We start from the raw sequence: 12,644 nt of genomic DNA, 5'->3' as shown, positions 1-12,644 counted from the left end.
TAAGGTAAGATGTCTGTATCTGTCTTTATCCTGATGAAAGGTGCTAATAAAGCGCACCTGAAACGTTGAAAACATGCAGTTGTAGCTGTTGAAATTATTTACAAAGCCGAGGAGTGCCTCTCAAAAATTGTGTTGCTGTACATTGTGCCCTAAAGCAGGGCCGTGCTAGGGTGTTCGGCGCCCCCCTGCAAACTATAAATTTGCGCCTTCCCATACTTTACAAAGGGACAGCGAACATAATGCTTTTACACATAATGCTCCCTGTAGTAGTGGCACTTACACATGTAACGCCCCCCTGCAGTAGTCATGCTTACACACGTAACGCCCCCTGTAACAATGACACTTATACCAGATGCAGTGACGCTTGCACACGTAACGCACCGTGCAGCAGTGACACTTACACACGTAACGCACCGTGCAGCAGTGACGCTTACACATGTAACGCACCCTGCAGCAGTGATGCTTACACACGCAACGCCCCCTGTACCAGTGATGCTTACACACGCAACGCCCACTGTACCAGTGACGCTTAAACACACAACGCACCCTGTAATAGTGACTCTTACACACGCAACCCCCCCTGTACCAGTGACGCTTAAACACACAACACACCCTGTACTAGTGACGCTTGCACACGTAACGCCCCCTGTAGCAGTGACGCTTACACACGGAACGCCCCCTGTACCAGTGACATTGACACACAATTTGCTGCACACTCAAACATACACACACGTACTGTACATACATTACACACATACAATACAATCACACAAACACACACATACATATACACACAGAGCCGGCCCTGACCAATTTGGTGCCCTATCTGTTGACCCCCCAACCACCAACCAATGCGGCATGGCGCATCACAGACGTGGAGCAGTCTCCCAAGAGGCGTTAGGGGGATAAGCATATAGTAGTGGGTGCAGAGTTGGGGTGTAAGAGTACAGTATAGAATGCAGGGTTAGTGGTAAGAACACAGTAGTAGGATTAGTGGGTGCAGGGCTAGTGGGGTAAGGACACAGTATTGGGTGCAGGCTTAGGGGGATAAGTATATAGTAGTAGGTGCTGAGATAGGTGGTAAGGGAACAGTATAGAGTGCAGGGCTTTGGGTAAAAACACAGTAGTGGGAGCAGTGGGTGCAGGGTCAGTGGGGTAAGGACACAGTAGTGGGAGCAGTGGGTGCAGGGTCAGTTCCGCGGCCGTGTTTTGGATTTGGACGCGTTTTGGCAAAACCTCCCTGAAATTTTTTTTGTCTGATTCGGGTGTGTTTTGGATTCGGGTGTTTTTTTTACAAAAACCCCTCAAAAACAGCTTAAATCATAGAATTTGGGGGTCATTTTGATCCCATAGTATTATTAACCTCAATAAACATAATTTCCACTCATTTTCAGTCTATTCTGAACACCTCACACCTCACAATATTATTTTTAGTCCCAAAATTTGCACCGAGGTCGCTGGATGGCTAAGCTAAGCGACCCAAGTGGCCGACACAAACACCTGCAGTGTCAGACAGGATGGCACTTCAAAAAAATAGTCCCCAAACAGCACATGATGCAAAGAAAAAAAGAGGTGCACCAAGGTCGCTGGATGGCTAAGCTAAGCGACACAAGTGGCCGACACAAACACCTGGCCCATCTAGGAGTGGCACTGCAGTGTCAGGCAGGATGGCGCTTAAAAAAATTGTCCCCAAACAGCACATGATGCAAAGAAAAATTAAAGAAAAAAGAGGTGCAAGATGGAATTGTCCTTGGGCCCTCCCACCCACCCTTATGTTGTATAAACAGGACATGCACACTTTAACAAACCCATCATTTCAGCGACAGGGTCTGCCACACAACTGTGACTGAAATGACTGGTTGGTTTGGGCCCCCACCAAAAAAGAAGCAATCAATCTCTCCTTGCACAAACTGGCTCTACAGAGGCAAGATGTCCACCTCCTCCTCATCCTCCGATTCCTCACCCCTTTCACTGTGTACATCCCCCTCCTCACAGATTATTAATTCGTCCCCACTGGAATCCACCATCTCAGATCCCTGTGTACTTTCTGGAGGCAATTGCTGGTGAATGTCTCCACGGAGGAATTGATTATAATTCATTTTGATGAACATCATCTTCTCCACATTTTCTGGAAGTAACCTCGTACGCCGATTGCTGACAAGGTGAGCGGCTGCACTAAACACTCTTTCGGAGTACACACTGGAGGGTGGACAACTTAGGTAAAATAAAGCCAGTTTCTGCAAGGGCCTCCAAATTGCCTCTTTTTCCAGCCAGTATACGTACGGACTGTCTGACGTGCCTACTTGGATGCGGTCACTCATATAATCCTCCAATATTCTTTCAATGGTGAGAGAATCATATGCAGTGACAGTAGACGACATGTCAGTAATCGTTGGCAGGTCCTTCAGTCCGGACCAGATGTCAGCACTCGCTCCAGACTGCCCTGCATCACCGCCAGTGGGTAGGTTCGGAATTCTTAGCCTTTTCCTCGCTCCCCCAGTTGCGGGAGAATGTGAAGGAGGAGCTGTTGACGGGTCACATTCCGCTTGACTTGACAATTTTCTCACCAGCAGGTCTTTGAACCTCTGCAGACTTGTGTCTGCCGGAAAGAGAGATACAACGTAGGTTTTAAATCTAGGATCGAGCACGGTGGCCAAAATGTAGTGCTCTGATTTCAACAGATTGATCACCCGTGAATCCTGTTTTAGCTCCTCCTTCAATGTCTCCAGCTTCTTCTGCAAAAGCCTGATGAGGGGAATGAAAGGATATGTCCCTATATTCTTTAACCCTCGATGTGATGGCCTCTCAGACGTCTGTGAGTGTAAACCTTTAGCCACAAGGAACATGCACAACACAAGCAGTAAAGATTCACACTGTTTATTGTTCGTTTAACAAAAGTATATAAAAGAAAGGATTTAGGGCGTGTATATCCCAAGTCAATAACTAATTGGACAGAACACAAAAAGGGGCTAACATAACATGATTGGCTAGGAACTGCCGCAGTGGAAGGATATGCATATATGGGCAAGTTTGTATTTCAAATAGGGAGGTTGTTCACACGGTATAAGAAAAAGATAAGAGACAAGGACAGTAGCAAGGAATGTGCTGGAACATTAAGTTCTATAACACAAGCAATTCTATGACATTGAAGCAGAGACGAGCTTTAACCCTTTCAATCCCCTCTTAGAATCATTATTGTTATACTATATGATTCTTGCAAAGCTTACGTCTTTCTGCACACCAATGGCGCAATTTTTAGCCTGAGCGGGAGTTGCAGTAATTGTTGGGCATTTTAAGAAGGGTTAATCGTTGAGTTAATGATGTTCCGTGTTTACCCTTTTCATCTAAGGCTTCAGCGGGCTTATAGCCCCATGGGGTACCTGTGTTCCAGGCAGCCGCGGACCATGAGCTGCAATCATTTCCCCAGTTATGGCCTGTAACGCAAATATAAGGTACCTCGGGGCTTAGGTTGTCTGTGGTGTCAGCGCGGATCTGGTAGTCAACAGACTTTTGGACAGCAGCTAGTTGGGGGAATTGGAAATAATCTAGTATGTAGGTTGCGGTGTATGTGGTGGAAGAGTTATACCATAGTGTCAGTTTCCCTTATTCTGAGTTATATCAACCTCAGTCATTGAGAGGGGAAAATGGGCCAGTAGGGCTATCAAGATAGTCCCCAGGGTAAAGATAGGGGGCAGGTTCTTCATCGTTTTCTGTTCTTCTGTCTTCGCTAGGTGGGAGGTCAGGGCTGTCTGCCCCGGTTCGTACCTCACTGGAATCACTTGCTTCCCTCTCTAGGTCTGGTCTAGGAACCTTTTTTACTCGGGATGCATGGATCCAGGTAGGACTTTCCTCTGTCAGGACTGCTGTTCGGGTAACTGCTACGACCTCTGTCTCTGGACCATAGGTGAAGTCTCCTGGGCTCTTGTTCCTGGGGAGCACCTTCACCACGACTCTGTCTCTGACTTTAAAGGGGTGTGTAGGTTCCTGTGGATTCAAAGGGTTTTTACAAACAACCTCATGTTCAATTTCATTCAGTTTTGTTATCAGGGACCTGACATACTCTTCTCTTATAAATTCTAGATCTCCTTCCTGTATCATCAACGGTTTCTTAGCCCAGGGTGTGGGGAAGGGTCTACCCATTAGTATTTCAAAGGGTTCAAAGGGTGAGTATCCTAGAGTTTTCTGTGGGGTCATTCTGATTTCTGCTAGGATAATGGGAAGGACCTGCTTCCACTTGTGGAAGGTACCTCCTGTGGCCTTCCTTAGTTTGTCTTTGAGGGTCCTATTCATTCTTCCTACGACCCCTGAACTCTGCAGGTGGTACGGGATGTGAAACTTCCACTCCACCTGCAGAGCTTTTACTAAGGCCTGTGTGATTTTGGCTGTAAAGGCTGAGCCTTTATCACTATTTATTTGCAGGGGGCACCCCCATCTAGGGATGATTTTCTGTGTTAGGATTCTTGCTACTGTCTTGGCATCCTCTGACTTAGTTAGGAATACTTCTGGCCAGCGAGAGAACATATCTACAATGACCAGGGCATATTCTTGTTTACCTGTACCAGGGATATGGGTAAAATCAATTTGTAAGTGTGTAAAAGGGGTGGTGGGGTATTCAAGATGCTGGTGTTTAGCTTTATTAGGGTTGTTAGGGTTGTTCCTGAGGCAAGTGATGCATCTGCTAACATACTGGTCCACAAGTGATTTGGCATTAGTAACATAAAAATCATTGGTTAGTAGGAGGAGTGTTGTGGCTTCACCACGGTGACCAACACCACGGCACTGGGCAACGAGCAAAGGGGCACTGGACTGGGGTATACAGGGTTTCCCCTCTTTGCAGATTAATCCTGATTTAGGATTTTTTCTGCAGAATTGGGTAAGTCCAGTCGCAGCAGCTTGAAGTTGAGTGAGCAGATGGACGCTGTCAAGGGAGGGACATGCTCTAGTGAGTGCAATGAGTTCTGCAGCTTGCGCGGACTGATAAGGTATTGGCAGGGTTTCCAACACAGTGTCAGGGAGGGTGACAATGGCATAGCCAGCCTGGTATGTATTGTCATTGGGCCTACTACAGGAGCCGTCAACAAAAACTATGTCTGCGCCTGGTATGGGAACGGGAGACATGTCAAGTCTGGGAGAAGTTTCAGCTTCAATGGAAGCAGCACAGCCATGTAGGTCGGGTGATTCATCCTCGGGACCTTTCAAGCCTAAAAGGGCATTGAGAATGGGTGCAGGGCCAGAAGAACTAGCAGTGTACTTAATGGTAAGGGTAGGGTTACTCAAAAGGAGTACTTCATATCCACTAAGGCGTTGTGCTGACATGTGCTGTGTGTGCAAGCCTTTAAGTATTGCCAGGACATCATGTGTGGTGTGGAGTACTGTGATGTGGCCTAAAGTGAGGGTAGTGGCCATTTCTGCAACCATTGCACAGGCTGCCAAAGCCCTGAGGCAGGCAGGCATACCTTGCACAGACACTGGCATGACTTTGGAAAAAAATGCCACGGGGCGCAACTTCCCTCCATAAAACTGTATGAGCACCCCCGTCATGGTTTTACAATTGTCCCTTGCATATAGATGGAAAGGTAGTACATAATTGGGGAGGCCAAGTGCCGGACTTTTCATCAACATACATTTTAAACTTTCATATGCAGTTAACATTTCTTGTGACCATTGTACAGTTTTAGGTTTGTCCTTCAGTGTGGCTTGTCTCAAAATGTTATCATAATAAGAGCAATCAGAAATCCACTGTCTGCAGTAATTTACCATACCCAGGAAGGACAGTAGTTCCTTCTGGGTAGTTGGGGTGACCAGGCCCAATACAGACTGTATGCGTTGTGGACTGACTTTCCTCTCTCCCTGAGTGAGCACAAAACCTAAGTAATCAACATGCTTTTTACACCATTGCATTTTTATTTTGGACACCTTGTGTCCACATTCACAAAGCCAGTTTAGTAATGAAACACCATCCTCTCGGCAGGCCTCCTCAGTTTGACTACAGAGCAGCAGATCATCTGCATACTGTAGCAGGACTGAACCATGGTGAGGTTGCCAGGGCCCCAATGTGGCCTGGAGACAACAGGTGCGTCAATAATCTGCACCAGGTAAGTTGTTTACCCTCAAAAGAAAAGGCAAAAAGTAATTGTGTCTGTGAATCTACAGGTATGCTGAAAAAAGGCATTCTTCAAATCAATTACAGAGAAGAACGCAGCATCTGCAGGGATTGCAGAAATGAGTGAGTTTACATCTGGAACAATTGGTGCAATTGGGACAATTAACTGATTGATCGCTCTGAGATCCTGTACAAATCTTATACTGCCATCAGCTTTGGCAACAGGGTTCACAGGAGTACAGTATGGTGATACAATATGTCTGAGAATACCCTGTTGTAAGAATTGCTGTATCATGGGGCGGAGACCTTCTATCTTTTCTGGTGAGAGGGGATACTGCATAGGTCAGAACACAAAACACTGGTTGTTGCACCGCTGTCCACTAAAAAGGGAATTTTACTTCCATTTATAATAAGTGGCAGCAGAGGTGAATCTTTACTATGACGGGTGAGTTGAATAAAGGCTGGGATACCCTCCTCCGGGCCACGTCAGTGCGCGGGGTCTTTGGAATGTAAGGGGGAGGGAGAGGGTTTTCAAAGATTTTACAGTTTCTCACTTCTTCGCTTCTGTGCTGTTGGGAACTGACATTTTTGTAATCCTCCATATAGAAAGGGTAATTACTGCCTTCCCGTAGGAATGGGTCCTGTCCTGCTTTCTCTGTCCATCCCGCTAAATTATCCACCCATGGGTTAACTAAGTAATACTCTGAGGTAGAGTTGCGGGCGACATACATCTTGCATGTCTCACCAGGGAGGGGCGGGGGATATGTAGTTTTTTTTTTTTTTTTTCTCTGACTAGAGCCCATTGTCAGACAGTAATATAAATCAACAGTACAACTTTAAAAGAAAATATCTAAAATTTACAACACTCTACTTACTATATGCATCAGCTAACCAGTTAATTAGTCATTGACAATATCACAATATTATCTGTATAGTGAGAACATGAAATCTTTTGACGTGTACGATACTTACCATTCGTACAAGATGTCAGAAAAATACAGCGTTTTAAACAGGAAGCAGGAAAAGTGTTTGAGTAAAGATATCTGGCAGACGAAAACTTACCAGCCGTCTGGACCAAATATAAGAACTTATCTCACTACAAACATACAAGAATATATAGACGATCAAATCGAGGTATTCTCTACGTTACGTATAGACCCCAGGTCTATTTTTAAGTATCCCAGATACTAACGTCACGTTATGTATAGACTCCCAGGTCTATTTTAAGTATCCCAGATACTAACGTCTTTGGAGAATTGCGCTTGGACCCCTGGTCCCTTCTCAGACGTATCTTTAAGTCCCAGACATTAAAGATGTTTGGTCACGTGTTCCCAGAACACTGACACGGATTCAGCTTCAGTGTATGACCGCAATCCCGTATGGCAAAGACAGACAATAAATTCTCTATCTTTACCATCCAGGGACGATCACTGAATCGCGGACGTAGCCCCCACTTGAAAGGATATGTCCCTATATTCTTTAACCCTCGATGTGATGGCCTCTCAGACGTCTGTGAGTGTAAACCTTTAGCCACAAGGAACATGCACAACACAAGCAGTAAAGATTCACACTGTTTATTGTTCGTTTAACAAAAGTATATAAAAGAAAGGATTTAGGGCGTGTATATCCCAAGTCAATAACTAATTGGACAGAACACAAAAAGGGGCTAACATAACATGATTGGCTAGGAACTGCCGCAGTGGAAGGATATGCATATATGGGCAAGTTTGTATTTCAAATAGGGAGGTTGTTCACACGGTATAAGAAAAAGATAAGAGACAAGGACAGTAGCAAGGAATGTGCTGGAACATTAAGTTCTATAACACAAGCAATTCTATGACATTGAAGCAGAGACGAGCTTTAACCCTTTCAGGGAATGACCTGACTCAGGCTGGCAGTGTCTGAACTGACTTCACGTGTGGCAAGTTCAAAGGGTTGCAGAACCTTGCACAACGTTGAAATCATTCTCCACTGCGCTTGAGTCAGGTGCATTCCCCCTCCTTTGCCTATATCGTAGGCAGATGTATAGGCTTGAATGGCCTTTTGCTGCTCCTCCATCCTCTGAAGCATATAGAGGGTTGAATTCCACCTCGTTACCACCTCTTGCTTCAGATGATGGCAGGGCAGGTTCAGGACTGTTTGCTGGTGCTCCAGTTTTCGGCACGCGGTGGCTGAATGCCGAAAGTGGCCCGCAATTCTTCGGGCCACCAACAGCATCTCTTGCACGCCCCTGTCGTTTTTTAAATAATTCTGCACCACCAAATTCAATGTATGTGCAAAACATGGGACGTGCTGGAATTTGCCCAGATGTAATGCACGCACAATATTGCTGGCGTTGTCCGATGTCACAAATCCCCAGGAGAGTCCATTTGGGGTAAGCCATTCTGCGATGAGGTTCCTCAGTTTCCGTAAGAGGTTGTCAGCTGTGTGCCTCTTCTGGAAAGTGGTGATACAAAGCATAGCCTGCCTAGGAACGAGTTGGCGTTTGCGAGATGCTGCTACTGGTGCCGCCACTGCTGTTCTTGCTGCGGGAGGCAATACATCTACCCAGTGGGCTGTCACAGTCATATAGTCCTGAGTCTGCCCTGCTCCACTTGTCCACATGTCCGTGGTTAAGTGGACATTGGGTACAACTGCATTTTTCAGGACACTGGTGACTCTTTTTCTGAGGTCTGTGTACATATTCGGTATCGCCTGCCTAGAGAAATGGAACCTAGATGGTATTTGGTACCGGGAACACAGTACCTCAATCAAGTCTGTAGTTGCCTGTGAATTAACGGTGGATAACGGAAACACGTTTCTCACCGCCTAGGCTGCCAAGGCCTGAGTTATCCGCTTTGCAGCAGGATGACTGCTGTGATATTTCATCTTCCTCGCAAAGGACTGTTGGACACTCAATTGCTTACTGGAAGTAGTACAAGTGGTCTTCCGACTTCCCCTCTGGGATGACGATCAACTCCCAGCAGCAACAACAGCAGTGCCAGCAGCAGGAGGCGTTACACTCAAGGATGCATCGGAGGAATCCCAGGCAGGAGAGGACTCGTCCGACTTGACAGTGACATGGCCTGCAGGACTATTGGCTTTCCTGTGTAAGGAGGAAATTGACACTGAGGGAGTTGGAAGTGTGGTTTGCAGGAGCTTGGTTACAAGAGGAAGGGATTTAGTGGTCAGTGGACTGCTTACGCTGTCATCCAAAGTTTTTGAACTTGTCACTGACTTATGATGAATGCGCTGCAGGTGACGTATAAGGGAGGATGTTCCGAGGTGGTTAACGTACTTACCCCTACTTATTACAGCTTGACAAAGGCAACACACGGCTTGACACCTGTTGTCCGCATTTGTGTTAAAATAATTCCACACTGAAGAGGTGATTTTTTTTTGTAATTTGACCAGGCATGTCAATGGCCATATTCGTCCCACGGACAACAGGTGTCTCCCCGGGTGCCTGACTTAAACAAACCACCTCACCATCAGAATCCTCCTTGTCAATTTCCTCCCCAGCGCCAGCAACACCCATATCCTCATCCTGGTGTACTTCAACAGTGACATCTTCAATTTGACTATCAGGAACTGGACTGCGGGTGCTCCTTCCAGCACTTGCAGGGGGCGTGCAAATGGTGGAAGGCGCCACCTCTTCCCGTCCAGTGTTGGGAAGGTCAGGCATCGCACCCGACACAATTGGACTCTCCTTGGGGATTTGTGATTTAGAAGAACGCACAGTTCTTTGCTGTGCTTTTGCCAGCTTAAGTCTTTTCATTTTTCTAGCGAGAGGATGAGTGCTTCCATCCTCATGTGAAGCTGAACCACTAGCCATGAACATAGGCCAGGGCCTCAGCCGTTCCTTGCCACTCCGTGTCGTAAATGGCATATTGGCAAGTTTACGCTTCTCCTCAGACGCTTTTAATTTTGATTTTTGGGTCATTTTACTGAACTTTTGTGTTTTGGATTTTACATGCTTTCTACTATGACATTGGGCATCGGCCTTGGCAGACGACGTTGATGGCATTTCATCGTCTCGGCCATGACTAGTGGCAGCAGCTTCAGCACGAGGTGGAAGTGGATCTTGATCTTTCCCTATTTTACCCTCCACATTTTTGTTCTCCATTTTTTAATGTGTGGAATTATATGCCAGTATCAATAGCAATGGCCTACTACTATATATACTGCGCACAACTGAAATGCACCACAGGTATGGATGGATAGTATACTTGACAACACAGAGGTAGGTAGAGCAGTGGCCTACTGTACCGTACTGCTATATATTATATACTGGTGGTCAGCAAACTGTGCAAAACTGAAATGCACCACAGGTATGGATGGATAGTATACTTGACGACACAGAGGTAGGTAGAGCAGTGGCCTTCTGTACCGTACTCCTATATATTATATACTGGTGGTCAGCAAAATTATGCACTGTAATCCTACTATATACTACAATGCAGCACAGATATGGAGCGTTTTTCAGGCAGAGAACGTATAATACTGGTGGTCACTGGTCAGCAAAACACTGCACTGTACTCCTCCTATATAATACTGCTGGTCCCCAGTCCCCACAATAAAGCAGTGTGAGCACAGATATATGCAGCACACTGAGCACAGATATGGAGCATTTTGCAGGCAGAGAACGTATAATACTGGTGGTCACTGGTCAGCAAAACTCTGCACTGTACTCCTCCTATATAATACTGCTGGTCCCCAGTCCCCACAATAAAGCAGTGTGAGCACAGATATATGCAGCACACTGAGCACAGATATGGAGCGTTTTTCAGGCAGAGAACGTATAATACTGGTGGTCACTGGTCAGCAAAACTCTGCACTGTACTCCTCCTATATAATACTGCTGGTCCCCAGTCTTCACAATAAAGCAGTGTGAGCACAGATATATGCAGCACACTGAGCACAGATATGGAGCGTTTTTCAGGCAGACAACGTATACTGGTGGTCACTGGTCAGCAAAACTCTGCACTGTACTCCTCCAATATAATACTGCTGGTCCCCAGTCCCCACAATAAAGCAGTGTAAGCACAGATATATGCAGCACACTGAGCACAGATATGGAGCGTTTTTCAGGCAGACAACGTATACTGGTGGTCACTGGTCAGCAAAACTCTGCACTGTACTCCTCCTATATAATACTGCTGGTCCCCAGTTCCCACAATAAAGCAGTGTGAGCACAGATATATGCAGCACACTGAGCACAGATATGGAGCGTTTTTCAGGCAGACAACGTATAATACTGGTGGTCACTGGTCAGCAAAACTCTGCACTGTACTCCTCCTATAATACTGCTGGTCCCCAGAATAAAGATATTTGCACTGCAGCCCCCTGAAACAAAGTGAGAGGATGCCAGCCACGTCCTCTCACTATCATTTCCAATGCACGAGTGAAAAATGGCGACGACGCGCGGCTCCTTATATAGAATCCGAATCTCGCGAGAATCCGACAGCGGGATGATGACGTTCGGGCGCGCTCGGGTTAACCGAGCCATACGGGAGAATCCGAGTCTGCCTCGGGCCCGTGTAAAAAGGGTGAAGTTCGGGGGGGTTCGGATTCCGAGGAACCGATCCCGCTCATCACTAGTAAGGACACAGTAGTGGGAGCAGTGGGTGGTCACACATAGTGATAAACATACAGGGCGGGATTTACTAGAGGAAAATGCGGTAAAACCCCCATTTTACTGCATTTTCATATGTACTAACCCCCGACCGCCACGTTTTCACCCCATAGGGTATCGCCTTCTTTTATGGCGATACCCTATATAAGCCTATGTGAATCTTACCACCGCCGCTGGAGCCCGCCGCCGCGCCGCTCACGACGACCCCCCTCCCCCAGCATACCTGTGTGCTGCTGCTGGTGCAGCCGCCCTCCTCCTCCCCCGCAGCACAGCCTTGTCTCCTCCCGGCTGCAGGGGGGAGGAGGAGGAGCCTGGGGACTCCCTGCACACGTCACTTCCAGGGTCTGGTAGGTGATGCAGACCCCCGTTGACCCCCACCGAACCCTGAAGACATCATCGCGGGTGCCTCCTATACCGCATTGCGATACTAATCGCATATGTTAGTACATATGCGATTAGTATCGCTGCGGTAGGCGGCGAGGAGCGGCGATGTCTTATAGTACATTCCGCCCACAGTATACTATACACATACTGTACATGCACCGACACACCTATACATATATATATACAAACAGCCACAAACTTATACACACAGACACATACTTATATACAGTCATATGCACACACAGCCACACATAAATGCTCACAGCCACATTTTTATACACACTTATACACACACTTATACACACAGCCACACACATATACACACAGTCACAGCCACACAGTTATACACACAGCAACACACTTATACACACAGCCACACATATATACACACAAACACTTATACACACAGTCACTCATACACACAGCCTCACACATACATATACACATACAGCCACACACAGATACACTTATAGATGGTGCCCCCCCTTCTTACCTTTACACAACACATGGCAGCACATCTTAGCATATACAAACAGCAGCTCA

Source organism: Pseudophryne corroboree, chromosome 1 (assembly GCF_028390025.1).
Source record: "Pseudophryne corroboree isolate aPseCor3 chromosome 1, aPseCor3.hap2, whole genome shotgun sequence".
In the NCBI taxonomy this organism is placed as follows: domain Eukaryota; kingdom Metazoa; phylum Chordata; class Amphibia; order Anura; family Myobatrachidae; genus Pseudophryne; species Pseudophryne corroboree.
This window is presented reverse-complemented; position numbering follows the sequence as displayed.